The sequence below is a fragment of the Mauremys mutica genome, chromosome 4 (genome assembly GCF_020497125.1).
Source record: "Mauremys mutica isolate MM-2020 ecotype Southern chromosome 4, ASM2049712v1, whole genome shotgun sequence".
In the NCBI taxonomy this organism is placed as follows: Eukaryota; Metazoa; Chordata; order Testudines; family Geoemydidae; genus Mauremys; species Mauremys mutica.
In genome coordinates, this window is record NC_059075.1 from 125,330,318 (window position 1) to 125,350,743 (window position 20,426).

At 49.7% G+C, this 20,426-nt stretch overlaps 1 protein-coding gene across 6 annotated transcripts in view; it reads right to left on the bottom strand.

Annotated features, from left to right (window-relative positions):
- LOC123370362 (copine-5-like) overlaps nucleotides 1-20,426 on the bottom strand; it is a 194,236-nt gene that overhangs the window by 17,912 nt on the left and 155,898 nt on the right. The window lies entirely within an intron of this gene.

Consider the following 20,426-nt stretch of genomic DNA (forward strand, 5'->3'; position numbering starts at 1 on the left):
TCAGATTAAAAAGTAACCACCCCCCAGCTGTCACGGTCCCATGTCCGTGTGTTTGCCGTAGGAAATGAATAGCCATGAACCGCTGGCTGCAGTGTCACACATCTGCCCCAACGAAGGCTGGAGGCAGGGTGACTAATTCCAGACAGTTTTATGGCTAGAGGCCGGATGCTGATCTGTGAAGAGGCAAAACTCCACTGGAGTTAACAGTGATGCTGATTTACCCCAGCGTGAATGAGAGGGGAATTGGGAATCAGTGGGGTTACTCCTGATTTACACCTGCATGAATGAGGGGAAATCATGATCAGTGGGGTTACTCCTGATTTACGCTGGCGGGCCTGATTTATACCTGTGTGAATGAGAGGGGAGTCGGGATCAATGGGGTAACTCCTGATTTGCAATGATGTGACTGAGAAGCCTCAGAGCCAGTGGAGTTGCTGCTTCTGATTTACACTGGTTTGAAGGAAAGCAGACCAGACGCGCTTTCCCTCTCCTTTTCATCCTCACTCAACAGTCTCACTAGGTGTCACTGTGGCTCCATTAGCTCCACTCCTTGCTTCTGGGCCAGGAATGCACCGATTCCATTCGCACATCAGGACTGGATGCTGAGTCCTGGTCTACACAACAGAGCTCACATTGACCTAACCCTGTCAGCATCTACACTAAAGTGTCGCTTGCCTGCTATGCCGACTGACCAACTCCAGCTCCGTGAGAGCGCGTGGGACGATGCAGTCAGTGTAGACGCTGCATTGCTCACATTGCCCACCACGGCTGGCTGACAGGTCAATCGGTGCGAGCTCTCCTGGTGAGGACATGCACCGCCAACACAAGGAGCATAGGGCAGACATGCAAAAGTGATTTAATGACTTGCAGTGCTGTACCTCAACGTAACTTAGGGTGACTCTGTAGTGCAGACTTGCCCTGAGGTGCTCATGAGCTGGGACTGGGCTCAAGTGGTGCTGTGCTGATACATTGCTCTAATATGGCTTGCCCATGGTTGAGATTTGCACTGTCCTGACCATTATCTTTTTTAACTCAAGGCCAGTTGCCATGAAAAGCAATTTCCTAACACTTCTATCTTGCAGGGCAGTTAAAGAGCCTTGAATTTATTTCAGGCAACCTCAATGCAGCATCGTAACAAAACTGTCTCATCCCACCAGGTCCTGTCCTGGCTGCATGACACAGTCCTTGGCCAAACTTTTGCTTCCTCCCTACTGTGGTGCAGCGTGTCAGTTGGTGCTCATCCTCCACCCCAGAGAAAGCTGCATTTCAGGGGTGCTGCATGTATATAGCTTGTTAGGTGCTCTGATATCATATTGGATGAAAGATGTTACATGCATGTAACAGTCAAGGCTAAATCCACATGCATTTACCAAGACTGGAATTGAATTTGGTCACATTATTGTTATACAGGCAGGGCCAGCTCCAGACCCCAGTGCGCCAAGCGCGCGCTTGGGGCGGCGTCCCGCGGGAGGGCGGCAGGCGGCTCTGGTGGACCTCCCGCAGGCATGCCTGCGGAGGGTCCGCTGGTCCCGCGGCTCCGCTGGACCTCCCGCAGACGTGCCTGCGGAGGGTCCGCTGGTCCCGCAGCTCCGCTGGACCTCCCGCAGACATGCCTGCGGAGGGTCCGCTGGTCCCGCGGCTCTGGTGGAGCATCCGCAGGCATGCCTGCGGGAGGTCCACTGGAGCCACGGGACCAGCGGACCCTCCGCAGGCACATCTGTGGGAGGTCCACGGGAGCCGCGGGACCGGCGACCGCCAGAGCGCCCCCCGCGGCGTGCCACCCTGCTTGGGGCGGCGCAAATCCTAGAGCTGCCCCTGTATACAGGGCTTCTAAGTTCAGAACTGGGAAATCCAGGCCCAGATTCTGAGCTCCAGTGGAGCTATGCTGATTTACACCCACTGAGGAACTAGTCCTCCCCCTCTCTCCATGCTGGGGTTAACTCGTTTCCTTCCACAATAATGAGCAAGTTTAGTAACGGGCAATTCATGTTACTTACAAGAATTTGCCCATCACGATTAGCTCCCAAAGTGACTGCAGCTACCACAGGGCAGGGCAACACAGATAGCTTCTCCTCTTCTGTTTTCCCTTTATTAGGTCAAGCGCCTCTCATTTGCATATTAACAAGCTTTCTCCTGCTCACTCCCTGAATCCAGGAGAGCTGCGCTGTCTCCTTGCTAATGAGTTGGTATCATGTAATTGGTTATGACAGCAGAAAATCGTATTGACACCGTGTGATTTCTATGCTGTCTCTCCAATTCCTTCAGGACCCCCATTTTTTACCTACCTCACTCGCTGCTTTATCATACAATTATCCTCTCCTTTTTCTTCCCTTCCAGCAGTCACGGATTGTGTTTGCTATTAAACACAGGAGCTTTAATAATCAGAGCTCTTTGTCTGAGCTGATTTCTGGTCACACATCAGGATGTGAGATTTTATAAGAGCTAACAGCAATTCGTAACATTAAGCACCTCCGAGGATCTCAAAGTGCATTACAAAGCTGGGTCAACGAGATCGTGGGTAAAGGAGAACTGGTTGACACAACTTATTCAGACTTTCTAAAAACCTTTGACAGGGCATCGAGAGGCTGGTCAGGAAGTGAAGCTGGCATGGGATGAGAGGCAAAGTACTGTCACAGATCAGATTCTGGCTAAGAGATAGAAAACTGATCTTCTTCCCAGGACTAAGAACGGAACCCAGGAGTCCTAGCGCCCCAGCTTCTGGTCTAAACATTGGTCCATACTCCCCTCTGAATCAGGGAACAGACATGAATAGCCCCGACCCTCATTCCCTGTGATCTAGCCATTAGCACGCAGGCCCAGAGACCCCTTGATTTCAGTGGGAATTAGGAACCTAAATTCCTTTGAGGAGCTGGGCCTCCATCCCTTCCAGAGCTGGGACTAGACCCCAGGAACCCCGATCTGAGCTCTAAATACAAGCCACACAGGCTGACTACAGCAGCTTCACAAATCTGGTAACTTCCCCACTAGCCACTCAGCATGGCAGATTGCCTTGCATTCTGCTAGCTCACGCTGCCATTCCAAGCATGTGTAAGAATGCTGGAGAGGGAGATGTGGGAGGTCAAATGCTACCCCTCATTTGCACACAGCACGTATCACCAGGCAGCGAGGCATTTAACCTGAGTGACAGGCTCTCCCCAGTAACGGGCCTAGTGCTGGGAGAGGGGCGTTAATATCGGCAGAGCGGGGTGGGGCTCAGGGCTGGAATAGCAGAGGGGGCTGCATGGCAGGATTGAGGTCCACTGGCAGCGCTGCAGACCGGGAGCCCAGGATATGATAGCAAGGGTGGGGGCTGTGCATGGGCAGAACTCATTGTGGCAGCATCTGCCTGCAATACCCATGTCTCTGGGACTCTCCGGTTCTCCTTTTCACAAGCACTCAAATGCAAATCAACAGCAGACAGAAATGAAGCTCAGCTGCCTGGCTTCTAGTGAATCTAATAACGGAGTGCGGCCGGCCTGACATTGTCTCTGACTCTGACAGCTCAACTAGAGGTTCAAAGAGGCATTCTGACATGATCCATTAGCCAGCGGTGAGGTGGGATCGCATTAGTGGGTATGGGAGATCCACTGACTGCTAACCCAGAGTTAATCAAATGATCATTACATATTGCAGTGATCTATGCGTGGGCAAAAGCCTCCCAGATTGAATTATTTTAGGGAAAGGTATTGTGAGGCCAGATCTTATCTTCTTCCTATGATCTGGCTCCAATAATTCCGATGAATTCTAGACATGAAAAAACATTTGTTCAATGTCATCATCAAACTCCACCCTCCTAATCAGAAAAGTCTGGCTCAGAACAGCTACTTTACTTCGTGGTCAACTAATCCTGAACTGTATGGGAGTTTTGAATCTACTGCTACTAATCCCTAGCACTTTTTATCAGTGGATCTCAAAGCGTTTGACACAGGCGAGCAATATCATTATCCCCATTTTACAGCTGGGGCAACTGAGACCCAGGGTGCCAATGTGATTTACCAGCAAGCCAGAGGGAGAGCTGAGAATGGAACCAGGTCGCCTGAGTCCCAGTCCAGCCACTCAACACTGTCTCCCTTTCCTGAGAGTGGGGCCCTTCCCAAAACTCTGGTGCGCTGCTTTAAGCTGCTTGTCCGAAACGCAGTCAGGCCAGGAGATGATAAGACTTTGCAAACAGGAACACCTCTGAATCGTAATACGAATAGGAGCCTGACACTCGGCTCACTTACCCCAGTTTCATGCCACTGTTACTCCATCAGAGCCACTCCAGATTTACCCGTATGTGAGGTTGAACATTGGATCTGCGATAGCATATCAGCCCACTGGCCCAAGCAGACCAGCACTGTCCTGTCTTTGACAGGGCCAGCACAAGCTGCTTCAGAGAAAGGTGCAAGGAACCCCTAGTGGACACCTGTGGAATAACCTTCCCATGGGGGAAATTACAGCCTCACCCCAGGAGATAATGCCTAGAAGCACAAGCGTTTATATCCCTTAATTTTGTGCCCCGGGTACTGTGACAGTTCCCATCCTCCACGTAAATGTCCAACCACTTGCTGAATCCTGCTAAGCTCACATCCAGCAAGGCCAGGCCCCAGGATCTGAAACGTGCAGTAATAATTGTGAATTCACGTCAGTCCCGCCACGCAGCCAAGGCCTCTCAGCTTTGTGTCTCTGTGTCACCTGCTCTCGGGCTGTCAGCTGGGACAGGCCAAAGACAGTGGGAGAGCCTTGGAGATGGTGTGTACCTGAAGGTGGTGGGGTGTTGTACATGGGAATGAGCCAAAGGGGTTCACTGCCCAGTGGGAGTTGATCATATTTCTCATGCCAGCCTCTCAAAGACCTGTCCCCATTACTGGTAGTGAGGCACCAGGCCAGCAAATGTGAGCTGAAAGTTTGCTGGAGCTGGGAGGAGTGGGGGAGGTAGAGAGAGAACCCAAACTGGTGTCAAACTTCAAGAGCCAGGGACTCTGCTAGCAAACAAAGCCCCGAGGCTCCGTTTTCTCCTTCCCATCGTAGGAATAACCCGAGCCCTGGGGTGAGCTGACCCTCACTAACCCCAGGATCAGAAGGCACTAAGGTGGCATACAGCCCTTCCACTGAGCGTTCTGTGCAGCCTGCAGCTCCGTCAGACCCAAGGCCTGGGCCCAGCATCTGCAGGTAGCGCAGGACCGGCTCACCCTCTGCTCAGTGGAGTGTGCCGAGGTGAACATGCAATCCTGGGGGCCCCTACTCTGCACCGCCTCCAAATCCATGTGCCCATGTAACTCCAGCTGCTAGCCATTGGCACCTCCCTGGCCCCAAGGGACTGGGCTGTGGCTGTCTTCACAGCTGCCCCCTCACTTTGCTGGGGCAGTTCTGTTCTGCTGAGAAGCTCTGGGGCTGGATTCCGGGCCAAGACATTGGCACAATGGGGCCCATCGGTTCTGGAATTCATTGCCTGGCATGGCCTGCCAGGGCCCGAGACTGGCAATTACTAAAACGCAGACCAAGCTGCATTGTTCACTCCGACTCCTTCTGAAATAGGGATTGGAGCCTGCAGCAGGGAGACCAACTTAGTTTTGTCAATGAGAAAGGGGGTGGAAGAAGGAGTGGGCTTGATTCATGCCAGTTGTTGGCAGCGATTGGCTTAAAAGTTATTGGAGACAATCTCAGTAGCCCCGTGGCTGCATCGGAGCAGGGTTCATTAATGGCTGAGCCTGCTAAGACATTAGCAGAGCGTTTCTGTAATAAGAGAGCTGGGATGGGAGCCGTAGCTCATTGTCAGAGCTGCGAGCTAGGTTACGGCTGTGCGGCAGCTTGTTTCATGTTTGATTATTCGCCTTGCCAGCTTGCCTGGTGCAGTAACATCCCTGCTGGAGTGAGTGCACGGGCTACTGTAACGGCATCAAGGCATGAGGGATCGCTTCCCACCGGCTCCAACTCTGCTGCTAGCTTGATATATACCAGACCAAACTCAGTAACGGGGGCATCCATCTACACCCGCTGCTCCCTGCCTGTACATTGCCCTGCCTTTTATTATTAGTCTTGTAGAAGTTGTTTTGTTGGCCAAAAGGCCGCATTTGAATTTCGACTGCCCGTGTCATTCCTCTTGGTCTCACGGGAACTCATGAGAACACATCTCCACTGGACCCAGCCCATGGACCTGACCTTTTGGCCACATGGAATGAGTCCGGAGTTCCCCCTAATTTGATGCTGTGTAAGTCCCCAGTTTTGCACCATCAAAGTCAACAGGAGCTTTGCCAATGACCTCAGTGACCATAGGATCAGGTCCTAAAGATCTTAGCCTCTTCCCTGGCATTAAAGGACCTTCGGCGGCACCTCACTCATCTCTTGATCTGGCCTTTGGGCTGACAGATTTCAAATAGAGAAACACCCAATGGCCAGATCCTGGAAATACTCCCCTGGCAATGAATGTGCAGGGCAAGCTGAAATGGAAAAGCTACAAGAATGGATAAGCACAGATTTAGCTGCAGCTAGCACTTTTTAAATGTGTTTTTTTTATAATAGCCTTCTTCCTCACCCCTCTCTCCCCATCTCTCTTCCCTCTCCACCCTTCCATCTTACCTCTAGCGCCTCCTCTCCTGTCCCAGCCATTGCCCTCATCCAGGGAGTGTATGTCAGCTGGGGTCAGGTGTACAATGGTAACCCCACCAGTAGTTCCCTTGTGCAGAGATTCAGAATCTCCAGGCTGGTACAAGTATGGACAACAGCTCTGCTCACCTCCAGCCATTGGTCAGGTCAAGTTTTGTGTTTCTGTCCCTCTGTAGCAGGGTAAACCCTGCTCCTGCTGTGAGGGGTTTAAAAGTGGCCTGGCAGGGCTCCAGAGCGGTGGCTCTCAAGGCTGGGCTGATGGAGGAAGTAGCCGCAGCTGGGCCACACCCCGATCAGGCCCAGCTGGCCCCTATAAGAGGCAGAAAAGGCCAGAAGCCCAGACAGTCTCTCTCTGCCTTCAGAGAGAGAAGGGCCTGGCTGTAGGGAGCTAGAGACTGGATACCTGAGTGAAGCAGGGCTGGGGAAAGGCTGAGGAGCTGGGGAAGCTCCAGCCTAGAAAACCCCAGGCTGCGGCCTAGCATAGGGCAACAGGTACTGGGGGTTGCAGAGGGCAGCCCAGGGGTAGGCCAAAGCAGCAGGTCCAAACCCCTTTGCCTGTGATGAGTAGGCTGATACTGCAGTCTGCCCCAGAGTGTGGGGCTAGACAATGACTGGCAGTAGCCAATACTGAGGCAAGGTGGGGATAGAGGGTGGGGTTTCCCCAAGGAGGGGAGACCCAGAGAGAAAGGGGTTACTGCCAGGGGCAGCACCCCCATGTAAGAGGGCACCGGGTCCAGGGAGGGACATGGGGGCCTGAGGACAGGAGGATCACCAGCCTGTAGAGGGCGCTCCAGCGCTGGAACAGAGCTAATTCCCGGAGTCACCAGCAGGAGGCGCCGCAGGGGTGAGTCCTGACCGGTCTACACCCTCCCTTTCACTCTCTAAGCTGTACGTACTAGACTGGCTTACTCTGTCCATCCATATCTGTCCATCTTTGCAGTTGTATGTCTAGTGAAGCATAGCCCAGATCCTGGAGTGTTTTAGATCCGCCCCTGGGCTGGGGAAGGTGCCTTCAGGTCTCTGCAAACTTGGGGCAGGGTAGGGACCAGGCCAATTCCCAGTATGAATTAAATCAGCTTCAGAGCTGCTCTAATCCACCTCAGCTGCTAATGCCCCCATGGAGGCTGTTCAGCCAGCTGGGCATCTCTGAGTATGGGAATCCTTTTCCCTAGCTGCGCTGCCCATGGCAGAGCTGGGAAAGGGTGGCAGAGCAGCCAGGAGGGTGGTTTTGTGTCAGTTAAAGACTCCCCACGGACATGCTCAGGGGGCAGGAGCTGGCGGTGTGAACATAAGAAATATAAGAACGGCCACACTGGGTCAGACCAAAGGTCCATCTAGCCCAGTATCCTGTCTTCTGACAGTGGCCACTGCCAGGTGCCCCAGAGGGAACGAACAGAACAGGTAAATCATCAAATGATCCATCCTCTGTCGCCCATTCCCAGCTTCTGGCAAACAGAGGCTAGGGACACCATCCCTGCCCATCCTGGCTAATAGCCATTGATGGACCTACCCTCCATGAACTTATCTAGCTCTTTTTTTAACCCTGTTATAGTCTTGGCCTTCACAACATCCATCAAAGAGTTTCTTTGAGGCCTGGCAGCCCCCCTGCAACAAAGCTAAAAAAGTCATGTCACCAACACCTGCCCGAAAGCGAAGGGAAGTGGGGCAGCGACTCCAAGCCATCCTCTCCCGTTACTGAGCTCCCAGCCAGTGCTTTATTCAGCTGTCCTCAATCCCCCTCCCAGCCCATGTCCAGAGCAACCATGCCCTGTTTTCATTTTCCTTTCAGGCAGGCTTTCATCACAAGCGGATGTCTGGACATACCCAGTATGTGAAGGGTGCAGTGGAGGGACAGGGGTTAGTGAGTTCCATACAAGATGCCTATGAAGGATGTCAGCTGGAGAAGGCTGCCACGAAATGAGCCATGAGGCTCTCTCCCCATCTGCTAACAAAATGCATTGGCTCAATCTAGTACAGGCTGATGGGATTCTGTGCTGAGCATTGGATGAGGTGCTGCCATCAACTATACCACGTAATCAATGGCTCATAATAGCAGAGGAGTAGTTCATGCAACAGCAGCCACTCTGGTATTCATGCAGGAAACAGTGTAATTGGGAGCAGGAATTAGACTGATGACGGTTGAGCTCCACTGTGTGGAGTTCATAGCTATAGCAGAGAGCGGAGTCAAAGCAGGGCTGGATTTTAAAAAGCAGTGAAATAATTTTGACCATTAATCATAAGAATGGGGTAATTGAGTTTCATACTTCAGGGCTCACCTGAAGTTCTGTAGGGGTCTGGAAGGAACTCCACCCCTATGTGTACAAGCATTGGCAGGTGACTAACATCAGGAGAGTTTGCCTTTCTCAGTACTGGAAGCAGGATACCAGGCTTAAGGGTTCAGTGGTCTGGTCTGATCTGATCTGGCAAGTTCTATGGTCCCTGATGGAGGCAAACATCCCTGAGCCAGTCCTGTCTGGCAAGTCCTTGCTGGCCTGCTGAAGTGCAAAATGACTAGTTGCAGGCTTGCTAAGAGGCTGCCCTCAAGGTTCCCGAGGGCCCACAGGGCTCAGCAGAGCAAATCACTCGCTGCTCTGTGTGCTCACTTTGGCTTCTTCCTCCCTTGGAATTCTCACCACCGTTAGCTCTCCTCTGGTTCCCAGCCAGGGCCAGCCCCAGAGCTTGGCCACCAGGTGGGCAGAAGGCCCCTAGTTCTTGCTCCCCTCCCAGGTCACTACCCAGACCTACGCCACACCAAAGTGAGGGGTCAGAGAAAAGAAAGGGTGTCTGCCCAGCCCTGAGCCTGCTGGGCAGCTGGCACTTACCAACAAGAAAGCAAAGTAGGGCAGCATAGGGTAAGTGAATTTCCTGCTGGGGATGGTGCTGGACTGACAACAGCTCGCGGCACAGATGCTAGCTACAGGATGAAGGATGCTCATGGGGTTAAGACCCAGTGAGTCAGGAGATCTGGGGCTCTATTCCTGACACTCTGTGAGATTTTGGGTGAGCCACTTCCTCTATGCCTCAGTTTCCCCAGCTGCATAATGGGGGCTGGTAATAATGACCTCCCACAGGGGAGCAGCAACAGGAGTAAGGCCCTGATCCTCATTGACACTAAGCCCCGGGAAGCGGGGTCCTTTAAAAAATGTTTTGGATGGAGGGCACACGGGAAGGGCAAACGATTATTATACAAATAACCCTTGAATCTCTTCATTCTCTTCTCACCACCAAGGGATGCTTAGCCATCCTACACACATTTCCCCCCAGTCTCTAGTGAGCTGGGAAGAGAGGGAAACTAAAGCAAACAAACACCACAAACTACTAGCTGTTTTCAGATCCCTAATTCTAGATTGTGGCAGCACTTGCCCCCATCATCCATGGGGGCAGGAGAGACCCGCTCTGGCCAGAGGCTGTGTGAACAGGACAGGGACAAGCATTTTGGAAAAGGTCTTTGGGTGGAATAAGCTCGCCTGTCTTCCTGGGCGGAGGCCACCTGTAAGTGAAATGAACGCCTTTAATCAGGAATTGCTGATTCCCCTCTTGCTCACACTGGTGTAAACCAGGCGTAACTGCCCTGGGCCTGATTCTCTCCTCACTCACCTGTTCCAGAGGAGTCAGTGAGCTCAGACGCTGATTTCAGTGACAGAGCTCGGTGCTGGGCCAGCCTCTCTTCTGAGCATCAGCTGGTGAGATGGGCACAGGAGCTGGTGTCTGCCTGAGTGCTGCTCAGCTCGGTCTTGGGCTCATTTTCATTTCTGAATTCCTGCTCCTTCACTTTCCGTCCCTGGAGTAACTGCACTTCTTGGTGCCTCTCACCCTCCCCTGCCTTGCAGCACTAGCTTCATTATTCTGCAGGTCTCTTGTCTCGTGTTAGTGGCCTTGGGTGCCTCTGGCTCTCTCTGCACCCTGCTTGTCATTTGTTTTTCAATTTTGTCTTTCCCTCTCTTTGTCCTGTTGCCTTACCGTCCCACTACAATGGGCCGAAACCTACCCCTGCACCAAGCCCAAGTGGAATTGGAAAAGGTTCAGGAAAGGACAACAAAAATGATTAGGGGCATGGAACACCTTCCATATGAGGAGAGACTAAGAAGACTGGGACTTTTCATCTTGGGAAAGAGACGACTAAGGGGGGATATGATTGAGGTCTATAAAATCATGACTGGTGTGTAGAAAGTAAGTAAGGAAGTGTTATTTACTCCTTCTCATAACACAAGAGCTGGGGGTCAACAAATGAAATTAATAGGCAGCAGGTTTAAAACAAACAAAAGGAAGTATTTCTTCACCCAATGCACAGTCAACCTGTAGAACTCCTCGCCAGAGGGTGTTATGAAGGTCAAGACTATAACAGGGTTAAAAAAAGAACTAGATAAATTCATGGAGGATAGGTCCATCAATGGCTATTAGCCAGGATGGGCAGGAATGGTGTCCCTAGCCTCTGTTTGCCAGAAGCTGGGAATGGGTGACAGGGGATGGATCACTTGATGATTACCTGTTCTGGTCATTCTCTCTGGGGCACCTGGCAGTGGCCACTATCAGAAGACAGGATAATGGGCTAGATTGACCCTTGGTTAGATCCAATATGGCCGTTCTTACGTTCTTAAGTGGGGGGCCATGTAGACTAAAAGGAGGTTCCATGGGGGTTGAGGAAGGAAGCTGAGGATCTGGCCCATAATTGCTTTGTTAAACACAAGAGGCCCCATTCCCCATATGACTCACCCCAGCGTAAATCAAGAGTCACTCCACCAGTCCTGATTCCCCTCTCTTTCACCCCGGTGCAAATCAGGAGTACCTGTATTGGGCCTGGAGTACTTGTGGCACCTTAGAAACTAACAAATTTATTTCAGCATAAGCTTTCGTGGGCTACAGCTCACTTCTTCGGATGCATAGAATGGAACACACAGACAGAAGATATTTATACATACAAAGAACATTAAAAGGTGGAAGTACGCATACCAACTGGAAGAGGCCAATCAATTGAGATGAGCTATTATCAACAAGAGAAAAAAAAAACTTTGGGTCATCTCAATTATCACTTCAAAAGTTTTTTTTCTCCTGCTGATGATAGCTCATCTCAATTGATTGGATTCTTCCAGTTGGTATGCGTACTTCCACCTTTTCATGTTCTCTGTATGTATAAATATCTTCTGTCTGTGTGTTCCATTCTATGCATCTGAAGAAGTGAGCTGTAGCCCATAAAAGCTTATGCTGAAATAAATTTGTTAGTCTCTAAGGTGCCACAAGTACTCCTGTTCTTTTTGCGGATGCAGACTAACACGGCTGCTACTCTGAAACCTGTATTGGGCCTGATTCCCCTCTCATTGACCTGGGTGTAAATCAGGAGTCACTCCAGTGGCCCTGATTCCTCTTTCATTCAACTGTGTGTAAATCAGAAATAGTCCATTGGGCCTGATTCCCCTCTCACTCACCCCAGTGGAGTTAATCCCAATTTACACTGGGCCTGATTCTCTTCTCATTCACACTGGTGTAAATGAGGGGAAGCTCCACTGGGCCCAATTCCCCTCTCACTCACCTTGGTGTAATCAAGGAGTAACTCCACAAGGCCTGATTCCCCTCTCTCTCACGCTAGGGTAAATCAGGAGTCACTCAATTGGGCCTGATTCTCCTCACTCCAGTGTCAATCCAGGGTAACTCCACTGCACTCCACTGTGGAGATACAGTGGTGACACCGGTGTACATGAGAGGGGAACCGGGTAGCCGGGCAGCAAGTGGATTCTAAGCAGTTACTGCTGGATCAGAGCATGCTCAGTCTCACTGAGCCAGAGATCAATGGATGCCCAGGACTTGGTGGGATGAACTTATCACCTGGTGGGATAGCGAAGAGGAAAAGGAAACTAATCAAACAAAAAGGTTCTGCACATTGAAACCTGCACTCTGCAAATCTTGCAGCCAGTGAAATAATCTCTCAATAGTGAAGACACTTGCAGGGCTGAGCGAATGTTGGAAGACAGAAAAGCCGCCCACGCAGAGGGAGAGGGAGGTTTTTATTTTCCCTTTGCAATTCAAATAGTGAAATGAGCAACGTAATCAAGATGAACTATCTCCTGGCTGGATTGAGTTCTCTGCGCCTCAGCCGCATCCCCAGGGACTTTAACAGATAGATTAAAAAATGAGCAAACAAATTGAAAGTCCTATTGTTCCAGACAGAAGCCGAATTACTTGAGCAAGTACCTGAAAAACGTGTCCATCCGCCTACCATCCTAGCTACCTATCTGTCCATCTATACCTAGCAATCATCCTATCATTTTATCTTTCCATCCTAGCTACCTTTCTATCTATTGATCAGCCTACTGATCTAGCTAGCAATTTGCCAAGGCATTTGTACCACACTTGTTACCACAGTAACTGCAAAACAAACTCAGGGTCCCTAGTTATTAGAAGCAATAAGACAATTCGTTATGTTTCCACATAAACAGAGTTTACTGTCAGCACTGGGCGTAACTTCTGAGTAAACAGGAAACTGTCACGTTCCCACTTGTTAGTTGCTCCTGAAAGGGCCATGAGATCATACGTCACCGTGAAGGGTCCATACCCTTGCACAGCGCGCACACACTGTGGGTTAATGCCTAATCACACCCCTCTTCCTGACATGCTGCTTTTATTGGCAGCTAAAATAACACCACTACCACATAACTCACAAACTCAGAGCCTTTAAGGTCAGAAGGAACCATTGTGATCATCTAATCTGACCTCCTGCACGTCACAGGCCACAGAACCTCACCCAGCCACTCCTGTAATAGACCCAAAACCTCTGGCTGAGTTACTGATGTCCTCAAATCAGGGTTTAAAGACTTCAAGTTACAGAGAATCCACCATTGACACTAGTTTAAACCTGCAAGTGACCTGTGCTCCATGCCACACAGGAAGGCGAAAAACCCCCAGTGTCTCTGCCAATCTGAGCTGGGGGGAAATTCCTTTCAGACCCCAAATATGGCGACAAGTTAAACCCTGAACATGTGGACAAGAGCCACCAGCCATACACCTGGGAAAGAATTCTCTGTAGTAATCTCAGAGCCCTCCCCATCGAGTGTCCCATCACTGGCCATTGGAGATATTTGCTGCTAGTAGTCACAGATCGGCTCCATGCCACTTTAGGCAGTCTCATCACACCATCCCATTCAACCTAGGTTTCCTCCTCCAAGCTGACCTATTTGTAGGGTTTCCCCTAAGGACCTTTGTCCCAAGTTCCCTCTTTCAGAGTGCCAGTCCTGCCTCCCTTATGCCCAAGGTGGGGGAGCACCCCATACCTGCCATAATGAATCCACAGGACTCAGCTGTCATTGCTGTTATATCCTTGGGGCAGCCGGTGTAGGAAGCAATCACTTGAGGCCAGAGAGCAGACAGCTAACCAAAACCTCCATTTTATTTACGGAAACAGAGAGCTCACTCAGCCGGTTGAAACCGGCTGAGCTATCCCTTAATAGTCTAACTCAGTTGCCATAGTAACAAAACCCATGACAACCAAATACACAACATATTCCTCCCCCCCTAATAAGAACATCCCCTAAATAAAACACACACTAAACTAGAGAAGGAGGGTAGACTGCCTCCATTCCCGGCTAAACCTTGGGGATTATTTTGCCCCATAACCGTGGGTTCGCCCTAACTAAAGATCCAGCCGATGAGGAGGCCTTCTGTCTCTAGGTGGATTACGGCGAACTTCTGGTGTTGTTGCACCCGAAAGTACTAGGGGCTCAGGGTCCGCAGCACGAATAGGTGAGGAGGTAGTATCAGCTCGTGTTGGGCAAAGGGGTATCTCAGCTGCCGGCAGTAATGGAGGAGAACAGTCAGGAACAGGTGACTCATGATTCGGTGTCTCACCAGGAGGGGTGAAGTCAGACCCCTCAACTGCAGATGGGTCCTGAAGACTGGCATGACCTGGCAACAGCTGATCTACATGTCGCCGCCAGGTAAGATTCTCTGCAGTCCGGACTGTATAGGAAACAGGTCCTGTTTGAGTGATGACTGTGGCCGGGACCCATTTAGCTCTGGAAGTATAATTCCGAGCCAAAACTGGCTGCCCTGGGCTAAAGGTTCGGTCTTTTGCTCTGGGTGCCCGTCTGATTACTTGATATTGCTGCTGATGTTGCACAGTTTGTCTGGGTTCAGAAGGTTTCAGCAGATCAAAGCAAGTGCGCAGCTGTCATCCCATCATTAGAAAGGCTGGGGAAGCCTGGGTCGTAGCATGAGGTGTGTTTCTATAGGAAAGTAAGAAGGTATCCAGACGCTTTTGAATGGAGTGTTGTCCCTTTGCTGATTTCAAAGCGTTTTTCATTGTCTGCACAAATCTTTCAGCTAATCCGTTGGTGGACGGATGATATGGTGCTGACGTGATGTGGTGTATCCCATTTGCCTTCATAAAATTTTGAAACTCCTGAGAGACGAACTGCGGTCCGTTGTCGCTCACAAGTTGTTCTGGCAGACCAAAACGACTAAAGAGTCCTCGTAGTTTTTGGATGGTACTCTCTGCAGTAGTGGACTGCATTATAGAGACTTCTGGCCATTTAGAATGGGCATCTACTGCCACCAAGAACATGCTTCCTTCAAGGGGGCCAGCAAAGTCAACGTGAATACGTTGCCACGGGTTTTCAGGCCAGTCCCATGGGTGTAGGGGTGCCCACTGGGGTGCATTTCTTACACTCTGACATGACATACAAGCTTTTGCCTTCTCTTCAATAGCACTGTCCAATCTAGGCCACCAAAAATAGCTTCATGCAATTTCCTTCATGCGCACTATTCCACAGTGACCGGAATGTAGCTGTTCTAACATCTGTGATCTCAGGGGTGGTGGAATAATGACACGCCTCCCCCACAACAAACAACCAGATTGGACCGATAACTCCGTCCGCCTGGACATGTAGGGAACAAGGTCGGGTGAGACCGGAGAGGTTTGTCGAGATTTTCCATGCATCACCAGGTCCATAACTTGGGATAATACTGGGTCAACGCGGGTTGCCTTCTTTATCTGAGTAGCAGTGATGGGTGTATTCTCTACCTGTTCAAAGTAGAAGATTTCCTTTTGGGCACTATCTTGATGTTTGACCGGTAAAGGCAACCTTGAGAGGCCATCTGCATTGCCGTGCAGAGTGGATTTCCGATATTTGATTTCATATGTGTGTGCAGAAAGTATCAATGCCCAACGTTGCATACGACTAGCAGCTAATGGGGGAATGCCTGTGTAGGGTCCAAAAATTGATGTCAGAGGTCGATGGTCTGTAAGAAGAGTAAACTTTCGCCCAAACAGGTACTGATGAAACTTCCTAATTCCAAAAACAATTCCTAATGCCTCACGTTCGATTTGGGCGTAGTTAGTTTCTGCTTTGCTTAGAGTGCGTGAAGCAAAAGCAATAGGTCTTTCTTCTCCCAAAGGCATAATGTGTGACACGACCGCTCCCACTCCATAAGGGGAAGCATCGCAGGCCAATTGCAGGGGTAAGGATGGATCAAAGTGCGTTAGAACTTCAGAATTTAACAATGCATCCTTAGCTTTGTTAAATGCAACATCACAGGCTTCAGTCCACTTCCAGGCCTTGTTCTGCCCAAGGAGCTCATGAAGTGGTTTTAGCAGTGTGGCTAACTGTGAGATGAACTTTCCATAATAGTTCAGTAGTCCTAGAAATGAGCGCAGCTGGCTTACATTTCGAGGTGGGGGAGCCTCCACAATAGCTTTAACTTTTGCAGGGGCCTTATGAAGACCTACAGAATCGATGATGTGTCCCAAATATTCAACAGAGGGCTTGAAGAATTCACACTTGTCTTTGCGAACTCGTAGGCCATACTCTTCCAGTCTTTGTAGGGTAGCCTCTAAATTCTTTAAGTGATCCTCTTCATTTCTTCCAGTGACCAGGATATCATCCAGATAGCACTGAACTCCTGACAAGCCACACAAGATCTGGTCCATAGCCCTCTGGAACAGGGCGGGAGCCGATGTGATTCCGAAGGGTAGGCGACAGTATCGATAAAGCCCCTTATGAGTCACAATAGTCAACAGCTCTTGGGACTTTTCATCGACGTGCATCTGTAAATATGCTTGACTCAGATCAATCTTACTGAACTTTTGTCCCCCAGCCAGGCCTGCGAAGAGGTCATCGATGCGGGGAAGCGGGTATTGCTCTGCACACAACACTGGGTTGACAGTGACTTTAAAATCACCGCAAATCCGGAGAGAGCCATCTTTCTTCACTATTGGAACAATAGGAGTGGCCCATGAGCTATGGGTAACTGGTATTAGGACTCCATTGGTGACCAGGCGCTCCAGGTCTGCTTCAACTTTTGGCCTGATGGCATATGGCACAGTTCGGGCTTTCAGATATTTTGGTGGACTGCCAGGTTTAATGTTCAATGTCACAGTGATTCCCTTCATACTTCCCAAATCATCTCCAAAAACAGCAGCATGTTTCCTTAGTATAGGGGTTAGACTGGTTTCTTCTTTAGTCATCCGGTGCACTTCTGCCCAGTTCAGCTGAATCTTCCCAAGCCAAGACCTACCCATTAAGGCTGGGTAGTCACCTCTCACCACAAACAGTGGCAATTTAGCCGCCTGTCCATTGAGCTCCACCTTAACATCAATAGTGCCCAACATGGGCACAGCTTCACCTGTATACGTCTTCAGAACAGTTTTTGTTGCCTTAAGCGGAAGATGCTGTAGCTTTTCCTTATACACAGTCTCAGGAACCAGCGAGACAGCTGCACCGGTGTCTAGTTCCATGCGTATAGGTTTGCCCTCCAATAAGGGAGTTACCCAGTATTCATGTGAGCCCGCTGCCAAAGACAAAACATGCAGTGGCACTTTCTCTTGTGAGGAGGTGTCACCTTGATCATCCTGGGTCTGCTCTAGGGTATGCAAGGTTCCTCTTTTTGTCGGCCAGACCACAGGTCTCTTTTTCTTTTGTTTACAGGCATACTCAATGTGTCCCTTTTTGCCACAGTGTCGACACATCAGGTCCTTACACCAGCATTCTGATGCCTGGTGACCCAGCTTACCACAGCGGTAACATTCTTGACTCTGCACCGTTTTGTGGGTCAGTTCTTGTGACACTTTTTGCACCCTAGGAGATGCACCGATGTATTGTGCCTCCCTTGTAGCCAGTTCCATGGAGACAGCAATATCAACAGCCTTCTGTAATGTAAGCTGAGCCTCTGTCAGTAGGCGCTTCCGTATAGCTTCACTGCAGAGGCCACACACTAACCTGTCACGCAGGGCATCATTTAACATCTCTTTAAATTCACAGTGTTCTGCTAGCTTTTTTAAAATGGCTACAAATTGTACAACTGTTTCATCTTCCTTTTGGTCTCTTTTGTGGAACCTATATCTTTCAACAATTACCAGTGGTTTTGGGGAGAAATGAGACCCCAGGATTTCCACAATGTCACTGTAAGATTTAGTCTCAGGCTTAACAGGGTGTAGTAAGCTGCGTAGCAGGGAGTAGGTATTAGCCCCTACAACAGTTAAGAATATTGGCACCTTCTTCGCTTCTGTAATGTCATTTGCAATACCAAAAAGCTCAAAATGCTCAGTATACACATGCCACTGCTCTGTATTCTCATCAAAAGGCTCCAGGGGCCTGGTCAGAGTAGCCATGATTTTTAGTTTCACTTTCACAGTCAGTGCAAACAAGCAGCTTTTTTTCTTTGTTTGGTCTTTACCTTGACTTCTATTTCCTTCTGTTACTGGAGCAGCAGCAGGATCCCACCCTCGTCGCCAGTGTTATATCCTTGGGGCAGCCGGTGTAGGAAGCAATCACTTGAGGCCAGAGAGCAGACAGCTAACCAAAACCTCCATTTTATTTACAGAAACAGAGAGCTCACTCAGCTGGTTGAAACCGGCTGAGCTATCCCTTAATAGTCTAACTCAGTTGCCATAGTAACAAAACCCATGACAACCAAATACACAACAATTGCCAAACCAGGTTCCAACGTCTGCTGAAAGGATGGACCTTTCAGCTGAGCCCTGACAACCTGCCCCCAGCACATGGGATTGCACTCCATCAGGTCCCTTCTGTTTATTGCCACAGCACATCTGAGCCAAACCGTGCAGTCCTTAATCACCCCTTACTCCGAGTAATGTTCTTAGAAGACAGAGTAAAAATGGAGTGAAGACTTCATCACAGGGCCAAAACAACAAGCGGTGTCTGATGACAGCTCACCAGGAGACACAAACAGAACATATGCTCCGTGTCAAGAAGAATTCACAGCATGCTTTGCACCAAAATGTATCAGTCTCATCAACGCAGCCCAGGAGTGCCAGTTCCCATCACAGTCACAAAGGGAGGGGTGTCTTTGGATCTGCAAAGCCTCGCAGTGGGCTTGATCAGCAGACAAACGACTCAGCTGCCTGGGATCCAAGCAGTGCACAGTTCTGTGATCTAGCTGGCGAGCTGAGGTGCGAAATAACAGTCTTCTGCCATGTTCACCAAATTACCAAAGACAAACTTAAGGGACCCCAGGGAACACTTGCAACATGACAGAGGACACATGACCAAGAAAGAGACAATGGCCATCCAAGCTGGTCATGTGACACATGTCAAAGTCATTCACAATGGAACAAATGGCTGTGCTTCACTGCCGGAGGTGACCTAAGAATAAATGAATATGTGCACATGCACACACAGGTATGCACGTGTGCCTGCACAAACACACACACACACAGCCTATCACATGCGCTCTTTTATGTAAAGTGAGTCAGTTACATTTCAGGTGCGCTACAAAAAAGCATCTTGCTTTCCAACCCCCTGAGGCCAGCCCTGCGTGTAGTGATGTGATCACAGCGCACCGCAGTCAGCTACACATCTGCAGGGAGTAGGCGGGAAAACTGTTTGACAAAGATTTGTGAAAAGGTCACTTTGCATCTCAGCGTTGAAGCAAGAAGCCAAGTGATGCCTGGTGCAATAACAGAGAGTTGCAAATGTGTCGAACTTAAACATTCCAAACCTAGTAAGAAGGGACATCACAGGAAGTAGGTGAAAATGTTTACAGCTCCACACAACAGCCAACCCCTGAGGAGATCTGCTTTTGACATCCCTGGGCTTCAGCTTCCAACATCTCCAGCACACTGACATCATCAATGTCATTCTGTCTGAGCCATGGAGGTCTGTTGCTCATCAAGACTGGAGATGATGGATTCAAATTTTTCAAAATGTGCTTCTATCCACCTTGCCTGCTCAGATCTCTAAGTGCCGTCAGTAGTGCAGAAAAGCACAGGTGGGAGTGAGAGCAGTAACTAGCCACAGCTATAAAAAGAGGTCATAATTGCAGAATCCTGGAGCTAAGCTGTCTTGCTGATTGCTTTGCCCTCTGAGGGATCAAGCTGAGCTCTTTGACTGAACGGGTATCTAGCTGAAGAACTGCCCTTTGCTATCGAAAAGCCAGCCTATTTTCAACATCATTCAATTCTGCTTCTTACACCACCCCATCGGCATACAGGGCCAGAACCTCAGATGGTGTACATAAGCATAGCTTCATTGAAATCAGTGGAGATATGCTGATTTACACCAGCTGAGGATGCATCTCATCTTTTGGATACGGTATACAAAGCTGGAAAGATCATCCTCGCTGATCTGCATGATTTCCACCCATCCCATAATAAACACTAAAATAACAACTCGCTGCTGAGTACGTACATCAATCATACATCATCAGTGCAATCCTGCGATCCATGCCTGTACAGCACATTGTAGGCATGTTATTAACAGCTGATTGCAGTGAGACAATACCTGACAGAAAGCCAATAGTGACCTGTAGAATATCCTGAGATACCTCTTCAGAGAAGAGATCTGATTCCTACAAATCAGCCAATCCATGAACAATCTCATCAAAACAGGCAGAGC